The following is a 13,277-nucleotide window of genomic DNA, read 5'->3' as shown; positions in this document are numbered from 1 at the left end:
ATCTTTTGTAGTCACTACCATGTTTTTCTTGCTTCAATCATTTTCCCTAACAGCGCCTCAACTCTGTCTACTCCCCTAAACGGCTTCCATGCCTACCGGTTTCGACCTTAGGATGACATAGTCTGGGCTTAACTACTCTCAGCATTATTAGACATGGCACACTTTCTCAAGATGTTCTTTATAACAGTATTATAACATGATAAACAGTTATGATATTCAAGAGATTATTAGGAATATAAAAGTTTAGTTAGACATGATTGTGAATAAACTTACTTGATCTTGTAACTCGTTTGAATGTTCCATAGTTGTTTAAGAGCCTTGTAAATAACTCAGATATTTCTTATAAGAGAGAGAAGATAAGAGAGAGAAGGTGAGGGTGTGTCCTCTCTTCCTCGGATTTACAAACTATATATAGAAAATTTAAACGACTCTTACTGTTTACAAATGGCTTTTCATGAACGACCTTTACTATTCATGAATATGACTCATACTATTTACTTTACGATTTTTTTACATGACTCTTACTATTCACAAACGACTCTTACTGTTTACAAATGACTTTTCATGAACGACCTTTACTGTTCATGAATATTACTCGTACTATTTACTTTATGACTTTACATTATTTGTTTTCAATAATAGCTATTTTCCTCATTTGTCTTCTTGCTGATATCTTCATTCCAGTTCTTCATTCCAGTTGTACTTCTGGTACATGGTTATCTTCTCCGTTGCATTTTGAACATATATGATCTGGGTATTTGTGTCCTACTAATTTGCAGTATCTTGTCAATAATTCATTGGAAATAAATCCTTTCTTTAGTGCTCTTGTAGTTGGTTGTATCTCTGGTTTTAGTAATGATAAAATCCATTTTTGGACTTCATCCATATCTCCTTGTCGTAGTTCTCTTGAATTTGCATATATCATTAGTTGGTCTCTTGAGTAGTAGCTCCATATATCATTTTCTTGTAAATAATTGTTGGCTAGCTCTTGGATAATAGTTGTTATCCCAATTATTCTTTTGTTGGCATAAAAACCTGGTATCTCGATTTTCGGTATTTCTGGTTGTTGTTCTATTTCTTCTGGTATTATCATATCTCGTGTCAATCCTATTTTTACAACTTGTATAATAGGTTTTATTTCATCGTATAGTATCTCAGCTGGTGCTGTATAGAATTTTATAAAAAATAAGTTTCCTTTTGTAATTCTTTTGAATGTAACAAATGCTTTATATAGCTCTGGTATTCCACTATCTCTTCTCCATCATAGGTATATACCGTGCTAAGTAATCCGTAATTGTAACATGTTTTTACTAAATTGGCTCTAGTTTTTGGCTGTGCAATAAGCCTATTATATCCTTGGAGTTTTTGGGTTATATAGTCCTGTGTTGGATCTGTTGTAGTAGTTGCTCTGGGGTTTAGGTTTAGGAATGTTTGAATTTTGTATATATTCTCAATATAGGTCTGAGTAATATGGTTGTATATTTTTTTATTTTGGTGTAGGCTGTTGGCATACGTTGAGGTTTGTGGTGTCATAACTATTGTTTCTTTTGGCCTTTTCGGAGTAATTGGTTTATCAAATATGTTGTTTAAATTGACATTGGTATGTGGCTTCTTGTTAACTTGTTTACTTGTACCTGCAGCTGTATATAAACAAACTGTGTTATGGGTTTTTTGGAGTTTCCCAACGTCTCCTTCTAACTCTGGAAGTTTTGAGTCTTCCGATCGACTTAGCTCCGCATCTTTATAGTCATGCTGCTGACTTGGCTGGCTTTTCTCTAGCTGTTGTAATCTTTTTCCCATACCATCCATCTGTAAAGATAGCGTAGTAAGGATTGCAAATATATCTTTTAATTCTTGGCTTTCATATGTTTGGGTACCTTTGTCTTGATAGGTAGTCTGCAATAACATTTTTGTCAGTCCTTATTACTTCAATTGTAATATTCTGTATATTTAATACAAGTCTTCTTATTTCCTTCGTAGTTACTGAATCTTGTACTTTCCGTGTTATCCACCATTTTACTTGTGTATTATCTGTTCTCACAATAAACTTGTTATATACGATGTATGGCTCAAATGCTAACAAACATTTATATAATCCAAATAGTTCTTTCCTATTTATCTCCCATTTTAATTGTGGTTCCGTGTATGATCCTGAATAATATCTACAATGGTGTTCAATCTTTTCATTATCATATTTATATTTTAGAACTCCTCCGTAGCTGTGATCACTAGAATCAGTTTCTACTATGTATGTGAACTGTCTTTTTTCATCTGGAAAATATAGTTTTGGTAATTTTTTACACATATTTTTGATCTTCTTTATATGTATTTTATCTTTTTCGTCAAAATGGTATTCTACATCCTTTTTTAATTTTTTCTGTAATGGTTTTAAGTTTTCTGCTAATTTAGGGATATATTCTCTTACTTGGTTAATCAATCCTAAAAATGATTGTAACTTCTTTTTTGTATCAAGTGTTTCGTTTAAGTTAATTATTTTTTGTACTATATGAGTTTGCATTTTTATTCCATTTTTATCTATTTGTATACCTAAGAATTCTATTTGATTTTTCATTACTTCTGCTTTCTTTTTACTTAAACTAATTCCTGATATTTCTACAATGTGTATGAATTTTTCTAGTAGTTTTATATGTTCGTTCTCTGTTCTAGAATATAACAGTATATCATCTATATATATTATACAATTTTCTAATTGGTTAAAGTAGTTATCCATAAAATGTTGGTATCTACCTGGTGCATTTTTATATCCAAATGGTAATACGTTCCATTCGTATAATCTTTGTGGAACTGTGAATGCTGTTAACTTTTTAGATTCGTCTTCTAGTTTTAAATGGTAAAATCCTGATTTACAGTCAAATTTACTAAAATAGTTATATCCTTGTATTTGTCTGATTTTTAGTATTTTATTTGGTATCGGATAATTATATGTTTTTATTTTTGCATTTAAATTTCTATAATCTACAACCATACGACTTTTCCCTCGTTTTTGTTCGCTATGCTTATTTACTATAAATGTTGGGCTAGTGTGTTTACTATTACTTTCCTGTACGTACTTATTGTCTAATAATTCCTGTATGTGTATTTTAAATTCTGTTAGATCATTAAAATTGTATTTCAAAGGTTTTTGTGTTATTATACTATTTTCATCTATTAGTTCAATTTTTATTTTTGTTTTATGTTTTTCCCAACCTTGTAGTGGATTATCATTATATAGTAATTCTAATTTATCTTGGAGTAGTTTTATCTTGTTTATTGAGAAAATGATTATTTCTATATTATGGTTGCTTTGTGTCATATTTTCTAATTTCTGGGTAATTTTTTCACTTCCTTAATCCAGGGTGTTGTTTTTCTCAATTTATTATTTACTCTTTTTGCTCCTATTCTTTGCTTACACGGAGTAGTAAACCACCAATGTGTTTTTGTTATAATGTGTGGGTATAACTTATCTAAAAATGGCATTCCCAATAATATATTCCTATTTGTGAATTCATAACTATATATCTCTTCTATGGTTAATATTTTATCCCATATTTGTATTTTTAGATTCCTTGCTTTGTATGTTATCATACTTCCCTCATTGTTAAATCATGTTACTATTATGGGGTTTTTTTAGCTTTTCCCATTTACTTTCTGGTAGACAATTATGCCTACACATGTTAGCTTCTGCTCATGTATCCATCATAGGTGTATAATATCTATTATAATATCCTTCTATTATTATTTTGACAAGTATATATATTTTTGGCATTATATTAAGGTTCTTTTTATTATTATTTTCTTATTTTCATAACTTATTGTTAATTGCCTATCTTCTAACTTATATGGTTTGACTTTTTCTAACCATTTTATTCCTTGTGTAATGTTTTTATCTCCTTGATATATTTTAAAATTTATTAATATTGGTATTCCTCCAATAATTAATTCCTTTTCAGTTGTTTCTTCATTTTTTCTTAATGTTTTTGGTAGTTCTGAATTTTGCTGTTCTATTGTCACTATCTCTTGTTCTGGTATCAGTTCTCTTATAACATAATTCTCTTCTTGTCCTGTATTTATTAATATTAAATATTTTCTTTGGTCCATTATTCCTGTTATATAATAATGTTGTGGGCTTATTTCTTCTATTTTTTGTTCTATTAATTTTTGTGGAGTTATGTAATCTATTCTTCTTGATGTACTTATTCTTGATGATGTCTCTGGTATTTCATTACTTGTTCGTTTTGACGTGCTTAATCTTTCTTTTACTATTTCTAAATCTTCTTCTATATCCATTTCCTTATAACTATAATCATTGTTGTTTATAACTGATACTATTCTTTCGAATGGATTTTCTATTTTTATTTTATTTATTTTATTTTTAGCTGTTATCTTATGTTTTGTCGTTAAGACATATAGATTTTTACATCTTGCTGTGAATATCTTACTTCCTGGTGCTAGTTCTATTCCAGACATTTTCCAGTATAGCACTAATGATTTATCTATATTTTTATCATCTATGCCACTGAATAGTTGGCACTTATTATGAATTTGAATTTTTGGTATATTAAGTTACCTCTTACTGCACTTATTATACTCTTTTCTATAGGTTGTACAATTCTATCGTCTGCCAAGTATATTTCTATAGGGGTATCTATTCCTTCTCTAAAACATGCTTTTATTAGTATCTCTGTTCCTCCTAAGTGTACGTATTTTATTGGATTTTTTGCTTTTATATCTTGTATTTCTTTATTTAATAGTTTTTTATTTAAAATTGGTATTCTTGCTTTACCTTTAATGTATTTACAGTCTATTATATGTTCTCTTTGGCTTACTACATAATATTCTTCTTTTTGTCTTTTAAACGAATTCTTTATTGTTGGTACTTCTAATATTTTGTCTATGCTTAGATCCATTTCTTTTCCTTTTATTTGTTCAAATATAGTGGTGTCAAATATTATTTTCTGTTCTGAAGATTGTTCATCTTGGTGTTCTTCTTGTTGTATAATTTGCATATCTTTTTCAGTCATAATTATCTTCGTCTGATTCTTCTATTTCATTATTATTTATATCCTTTTCATTTTCTGAGAACTCGTTTTCTGATATCTCATATTGTTGTCTTCACTGCCTAATTCATAATCTATATACTCTATTTGTGTATATTTATCATTGTCTGTCATTATTTCGGTAATTTATTTTTCCTTTGGGTTTTTTTGGTAATCTGCAGTCTTTAGCTAAGTGTCCTAGATTTCCACAATTGTAACAAGTACATTCGGTTAGTTTTTTCTTTTTTCTATATGGTTTTTTATGTTTGTAATTTTTTACATAATATCTTCCTCTTAGAAAAAAGAAAAAACTAACCGAATGAGGATGACGCCTTAGATCATGACGTCCTGGGTAATGAAGCATTTGATAAGGGATTTGCAGGACATGAAATGGTGTCCTTGGGATATGAGGATGACGCCTTTGGACTATGATGCCTTTGAATAATGATGTGCAGTTTCGAGAGATCCTCAGGCCATGGAATGGTGTCTTTAGGCTATGAGGATGATGTTTTTTTAGGACTATGACGCTTTCGGACAATGTGGCGATGTTTAAGCCCATGAAATGCAAAGATGTGGTGGTATCAATTGTTTGAAAGAGGGAATAGCTAATGCTTAGTCATTCGCTAAAATGAGACAAGACAAGGCTTAGTCTTGTATGATATGAGGGAAATGCTTAGCCCATTGCGAAGAAATGAGATAATGCTTAGTCTTATGCAGTGTAGCAGAGACAGTGTTTAGTCTTAAGCAAGGGAAGACAATGCTTAGCCTTATGCAATAATGTAGGCAGTGTTTAGCCTTATGCGAAGAAAGGCAATACTTAGCCTTATGAAATAATGGAGGCAGTGCTTAGCCTCATGCGAATAAAGGCAATGCTTAGCCTTATGCAATGACGGCGGCAGTGTTTAACCTAGTGAGAGAAAGGGAGATAGTGCTTAGCCTCATGTAGTGTAGCGGAGACAGTCTTTAGTCTCATGCAAGGGAAGGCAATGCTTAACCTTATGTAATAATGGAGATAGTGCTTAGCCTCATCAAGGAATGGATATAGTGCTTAGTCTCATGCAAGAAAAGGCAGTGCTTTGCCTTATGCAGTATAGAGGCGATGCTTAGCCTCATGCAATGTAACAGAAACAGTGCTTAGTCTCATTCGAGGAAGGCAGTGTTTAGCCTTATGTAATAATGGAGGAAATGCTTAGCCTCATGTGATGTAGTGGAGACAATGGCATAGTCTCATGCAAGGAAGGCAGTGTTTAGCCTTATGCAATAATGAGGGAAATGTTTAGCCCTATGCAGGGAAAGGCAGTGCTTAGCCTTTAGTGGGAAGAGCAACGATTAAATGCGAGAGGGAAAAGTGATTATTAGCTTGACGCATTTGTGTTTGGCGACTTCTGTCGGTGTGAATATAGTGATCTCGTTGTATGTATATGCTTGCAGACGTGTTAGTTATGTCCTTCGTGCCTGCGTTCAAAGAAAATCTTGAGTTTGGGGGGTTGGTTCGTGTCATGCCCCAAACTTGGGGAGCGCGACTGGAGCTCAACCAATTGAATCCGACCGAGAAAGCCTGTTAAATTTCCTTCTACCCAAACTCATCCATGAATAAAGAAGAGATGTACTCCATTAATCAAACACTGAAAAGATTTCATTAACAACTCTCATTTCATTTCTATTAGCAGCTTCATTCATAATTTCAAAAATATTGTGAGGTTATAGATATAATAAAAACATCTTTACCAAACACCAACACTTCTAGTTTAATTTCCCAATATCGAACACCACCCACAACTTGTCTACGGAGCCTCTAAGTACAACAGAAGAGTAGTATGGAAGTACCGGCAATAAGGCCCCGGCTATACCTCAAAACACAAAGCACAACATCAAGTGACATAAGGCCCAGAATAGAGTAGGGCTCACCAAAACCTGTTGAATAGGAAATAATTGCTAATGAGGACCAAAGCTGCCCGCTGATGAATCACCTGCATCCATTGAAGATTCAGCGCCCCCAGCAAAAGGGACGTTAGTACATATGGAATAGTACTAGTATGAAAAGCTAAATTTCTCCTTTCAAAATAGAATGCCAATATAATAAAAGAAAAATCATAGAAACAACAATCAATAATCAATTATATCCAAATGCCAAGTTAAAACATAATAATTTTCAAAATATGAAGATAATATTATTTTTGTTTGGGAAATACCTTGTAACAACCTCTACACAAAGCGACCCTGCCACCTCACCTCAATGTGTATGGGTGGAGGTGTAATTTCAATCCCACAATTCCTACACAAAGCTCACCCCAAAGTAAGAGGGTGGAGGTGTATTCAGGAGTACAATCCCTACACAAAACGGCCATGCCGCCTCACCCCAATGTCTGCGGGTGGAGGTGTATTCACAATCATAATCCCAACAAAAAGCGGTCATGCCGCCTCACCCCAATGTATGCGGGTAGAGGTGTATTCCCAATCATAATCCCAACACAAAGTGGCCATGCCACCTCAGCCCAATGTATGCGGGTGGAGGTGTATTCCCAATCACAATCCCAACACAAAGAGGCCATGCCTCCTCACCCCAATATATGCGGGTGGAGGTGAATTCCCAGTCAACATTTTTTTTTGATTTGCATACAAAGGAAACAACAATACAAATATACTTACCTTAAAACCTTTCACACTATTTATATAGTTTTATTTATACTTTCAACCACATTCACTTCTTTACTTTCAAGGATCATCATCTCAACATCAATAAATAGGATATTTCAGAACCATGACTTCAAACTCATTAATAATGGAAACTTTAAACACAATAGTTTTCCTTCCAAAGAATAGTGTTTACCAAGAAAATGGTAATAACAATTAAATTTGATTTAGTGGGTCTAAAAATACGTGATCTATTTTTATGCTAGTTGTTAGGAAAATAGATGCTATGTGGAAGACTTAAAAACGAGATAAGAGCCCGAGAGCAAGGTGATAACCAAACCGAATGATTAATAATCGGGGCCTTGAGCTTGCCTATTCGAGGGCCTCGGGGTCGAGTCTGAAGCTCGGTTGGGAGCTATCGAGGGTAATTGATGGGTGACTAACAGTCGTAATAAATCAATGACGGCTCTTTATGGCCAATAATAAGCAATAAATGAAGAACAATGAATGGAGCATAATGAATATAAGTAATAAATGAAGTAATGAGATCAAGAGAATATGTTAGAAAACAGAGAGAATATTCTTGTGTATTTAGTATTGAGCAACAGGTGACTACAAAATGACAAGGATCCCCTTTATATATGGGGGGAAATCCCAATATAGTACAAATACATTTATTACAAAGATATGGAGATGGGACAGCTAGTTGATATCATGATTCGGGTCAGAACTTAGCTAACTAGACTTTGTCAGCTCTAGTTATGCTCCTTGGGAACTCCCTACTTTCCATTATAGCCATTGGTCTGCATCGCCCCAAGGTCGAGCATCGATAGCCCTCGAGGGTGAACCTCGACCCTAGTCTCGAACCTGTGAAATATGCTTACGAGGCACCATAACAACAGAAAATTGGACCCTCTAATTTTACCGTATACAAATAGTCTCCATGTTTCTTAGAGCAAAAGTGATAAGAAACGACCTTGAATTCCTGCCCCTCTGGTACTTTCATAACGACGACAGTCATAAGGTGCCAAAAGATGGTGTACACACAGCCCTTGAAAGCCTTCGCATTGATTAGGACGGTTGGCTGTCCTTTGGCCTCCTTCAACGTGCGGGTGGGGTCTCTATAAATACTTTTCTGCTCGTTCTTTACAACTCACTGCACCACCAAGCCCCCAAAAAGGTTCCTTATACCTTTACTTTTGTTCTTTCTTTGAAATGCAACTTCTCTTTCTCTTCTGAAATCTTTTAGGAATGGCAAAAACTTCCGCCTCTGCTTCTCAGAAGAACATGACCTCATCCTCTTCGCTTCCATCTAAAGGCAAAACGTCAATGCCTCCTCGTGCTGAGGAATGTATTCCAGGATTTTTTGCAACGGCTTCCGATTTTAAGGTCGAGAGACCTTCTTCAAAGTCAGGGTGTCGTGAGCCTGTGTCTCAGTATATTAGCTCAATAACAGACGTTGAAAGGGTGAGGACTGATTGTCGCTGGGGGACGCGGTGCTTGTGGAGATCCCTATGCGGGAGGAGGACATAATGATATACAAAGCTAATTTTCTCAGTGTGTATACTTACCCATTTACCCTTGTGTCGATGGGGCCATCCTTGCCTCCGATTGATCCCATGATTCTCGACTTCTACCAACGGTATCAAGTGACCCTCAGCCAAATTCACCCTTCATTCTAGCGCATTGTCTACATGATCAGGTACTATGTGAGCATGACTGAGGGGATGCCCTTCACCCTCGATCACCTGATCAGGATGTATAGCCCCCGTCTCTTCCGTGGGGGTCTGATTAAGCTCCACTGCTGAGCTTCGAGGGCCCTTTTCTCTTGCATCAAAGAAGTAGGGAATGGAGGGTGGATGAGTCACTTTGTTCGAGTTAGGACTTCAGACCTGATCCCCATGGAAAGGATGTCGTTCCTCGAGAGGTAGAACATGGAACGTAAGTAGATACATTATCTAGAATTTCCTTGCTTCTTTTTAGGTACATTTTCCACGCACTTAATTTCTTCTGCTAATGCAGCCGTAGCAATTTTACCCTGGTGCAGTCACGAACCTCTAGGGCTAGGTCGGCCGGCTAGACTCGATTTTCCCATATGTTGAGCGAGTGTGACGTGATCTGTCCCAAGCTCGATGGGAAGCTAAGGACCATGGTGAGCCTTCACCCCTGTTGTAGTTGTACCTTCTAATCTGAATCACTACTGATAGAGCTCTCACTCCCTGTGCTTACCTCTTGCATTTGTGTAGGTCTGGGGGAGGTCCCATTGATGAAGGTAACATCGCTTGGTGAAGAGGGTACTTTGGGACCCAACGAAGGGAAGAAAAGACAAAGGGAACCGTCGAATGAACCTTTGGAATCCAAGAAGATCAAGGTAGAAGAAACTAAAGCCAATCTGGCAGCCTTAACTCCGAAAGCAGCGAGAAGTCCCTGAGTTGAAGGCGAGGGGAAAAATAATTTCTCAATAGCTGGAGGGGAAAACCTGATCGACCCTCAGGCCGTAGAGATGGTGGCTCTCGAGCTGGAGCTTGATGTCGTCGTGTTACAACTTCGGAATGGAGAGGCCACTGAGGGAGTATCGGGTGAGGTTCCTGAGCCGGCCGATGACCAAAATACTCCTCAAGCTGGAACGCATTCGGTAGGTGGTTCGGAGGAGCCCAGTTTTGGAGCCCTGCATGGACAAGAGATGGCCCTGATCGACCCTGCTGGTGCCATTATCATGAGTGATTCCCCTTAGGGAATAACCTTACCTCCTAAGGGAATGCAAGATGCCCCAAATGAAGAACCTTCCGATGTGAGGGTGACTATCAGAGGCAGAGATGCGCTTGAAAGGCCTTCAGCCGCTCCGGAGGGGATTCCCGAGCTCGATGCTTCACTCTCTTTGGTGAGATGAGCAGGCTTTGTAAGTAGGTAGTTTTTGTAAATCTTGCATGTCGTTCTGATCTTTGTCTTTCTTATGGATTCAGGCCAGGGCGCTTTATAATCAGACTTTCTCCCGGTTTCAGGCTGAGGTGACCCGTCATGAGCATGAGAAGGCTCATCTTGTTGAACAAGTTACCTAGTTTCCATTTGCTATTGTCTGAATGTTTGCCAAATCTCAGTGTTTTAACATCTTAGATCTGATTCGTGCAGTTTGAGAAGGAAGGTGCCCTACTGAGGGAGGAGCTCCGAGCTAGAGACTCCGAAATCCTCAAACTCAAACAGCGCGTGAGAGAGGTAACCTCTAAGAGGGAGACCCTCTAGGAAAAGGTGGCCTTAGTTGGGCGTCAGCTTCAAGATGTGAGGGCAGATAGTGACAAATATAGAGGTCTCCACTCTGAGTTAGTTGCTGCACTATCCGGGATCAAAACCGAAGCTGAGGCACTTATATCTATGCACAAAGACGGTGTCATTGTAATAAATGTTCAAACCGGGAGAGTGCCTGAGGAGGCCGAACTGAAGTTGACTCAAGCCGTGGAGCATGCTCAGTTAGAATCTCGGAGGCGGACTCTTGAGGATATACATGCAGGAGATATCAATCTATCTACCGAGCTCGAGAGGGTGAAGACCCTAGAGAAGAAAGTTGTTTCCCTGTTCGCTTCTGGAGGTGTGCCGGGTAGTGGCTTAGGAGATGATGAGGATGAAAGCGGAATCCCCCGAGGAGAAAAGGCCGTCAAAGGTCCTGGGATTGTAGTTGGAACCATTGGGGAACAACCTCCGGCGGAGCCGTCAAAGATGCAGGCTCGATGATAGATTAGGGTTTTGTTTGGTCCCTTCCTTGTAAGGATTTTTCAAAAGCCTTGTAAACGTACCTCTACGAGCCATATGTATAATAGGCTTTTTGTTTATTATAATTTCTTTTCTCTTTTGCCTTTTGTGAATAATATGTGATACTTTTGATAATCGATTTGAGATCTTAGACCTTGGGTTACACCCTCGGGTTTTTGCTATTGCTGAGCGGCCTGTGAAGGTCGAAAAACAGTCCCCAAATGTTCTCAGGTTATACCTGGCCTTTATACATTTGGTCGGTGCGACCTTCAATTTTAGTGCTGGCGATAGTGGCTCTTACACTTTTGCTCTTAGGCATGTTTAGTTAACTGTTTTAGGTTCAGTCTCCGAATCGGGTTTCGACTCGAGCTCATTCGGTCCTCAGGTTTTTGAATTTAAAGTTGGCCCTTAGGCTCTTACGCTTTGGCTCAATACGACCTTTTGTATGGGCTGGTGACAATGGCTCTTACGCTTTTTCTCTTAGGCATATTTAGTTAACTATTTTGGGTTCAGTCTCAGAATCGGGTTTCGACTCGAGCTCATTCGACCCTCAAGTTTTTGAATTTAAATCTAGCCCTTAAGCTCTTACGTTTTGGGTCAGTATGACCTTTTGTATGGGCTGGCAACAATGGCTCTTACGCTTTTGCTCTTAGGCATATTTAGTTAACTATTTTTGGTTCAGTCTCCGAATCGGGTTTCGACTTGAGCTCACTCAACCCTCAAGTTTTTGAATTTAAAGCTGCCTTAGGCTCTTACGTGTTAGTTCAGTATGACCTTTTGTATGGACTGGCGACAATGACTCTTACGCTTTGGGTTGGTACGACCTTTGATTTTAGTACTGGCGACAGTGGCTCTTATGCTTTTGGTCGGTACGACCTTTTATAGGCTTTATTTTTCCCTCGTTAAGGACTTTTTGAAATTGTGTTTGCCTGACTCTTTGACGGTTCGATAAGAACCTCTATTGTGAGCCGTTATATGGTAATAATCGAGAACCTTGGGAGGTTTGGCTCGGTGGCTGAGTATCTCGAAGCCTTATAGTTGGAGCTGACATGGCCGAAGCTCTTTTGCCTATGTCTAGGGTAGCCTGTTTAGCCGGTTCTTTTCGAAGTATATTCGAAGTAATTGAAGGCCTGATTTTATAGCGACGGTCGGGCGTCCCCGAGTCGTATTAGTTTGGCTGGTACAGCCTTGTAACCGTAGTTATTTGTGTTTGGCCGGAGTCTTTCAGTCCCGAGTGAAGTAGTTTTGACGTCTATATCGAGGGTATGCCTTTTTAGAAGTCTTACAAGTTCGATATATAGCATTACCTTTGAGATCGGGTTTATGCCTTTAGTAAGGTCTTACAAGTTTTACATGCCTTTGAGGTCTTACAGTTTTGGATACTTGGTACAAGTATGGTTCATGCCTTGCTTGAGGTCTTACAGATATTTTCACTTGGTATAAGTGTGGCTCATGGCTTGCTTGAGGTCTTACAGATATTGTTGTTGCCTTATATAGGTCTTACGAGACCGAGGCTGCCCGCATGCAGTCTTATGGCCTTGGGTTTTGATAAGTTGATGGAGATGGCGATTGACGGCAATCCCCTAGTCATCGAGGATTTCTCGGCTCGGGATCCATTACTTGTAAACTCGGTATTGCCTCATTGAGGGCTTACGATTTCAGAGTTTCCAACCCGGAGGTCAGGTGGCCTTTAGTTTTTGACGCCAGTCCCCGAGTGTTCGGGACATTTTTGGCTTTGGAGCTGTGTTTGTGATCTTGATGTTGCCTCATTGAGGGCTTATGAGTTAGGAGCTCCGACCTGGGGGTCGCATTGTTCTGAGTTGTTGACGCCAGTCCCCGAGTGTTCGGGATGTTTTTGATAGA

General features: G+C 37.9%; 1 pseudogene; it reads right to left on the bottom strand.

The window, feature by feature from the left end:
* Positions 1 to 675: 675 nt before the first annotated feature.
* Positions 676 to 1,908, bottom strand: LOC107783608 (uncharacterized; annotated as a pseudogene).
* Positions 1,909 to 13,277: the final 11,369 nt, after the last annotated feature.

The sequence above is a fragment of the Nicotiana tabacum genome, chromosome 8 (genome assembly GCF_000715075.1).
Source record: "Nicotiana tabacum cultivar K326 chromosome 8, ASM71507v2, whole genome shotgun sequence".
Lineage (NCBI taxonomy): Eukaryota > Viridiplantae > Streptophyta > Magnoliopsida > Solanales > Solanaceae > Nicotiana > Nicotiana tabacum.
Note: the sequence above shows the minus strand (reverse complement) of the source record. Positions and strands in the feature narration are given on the sequence as shown.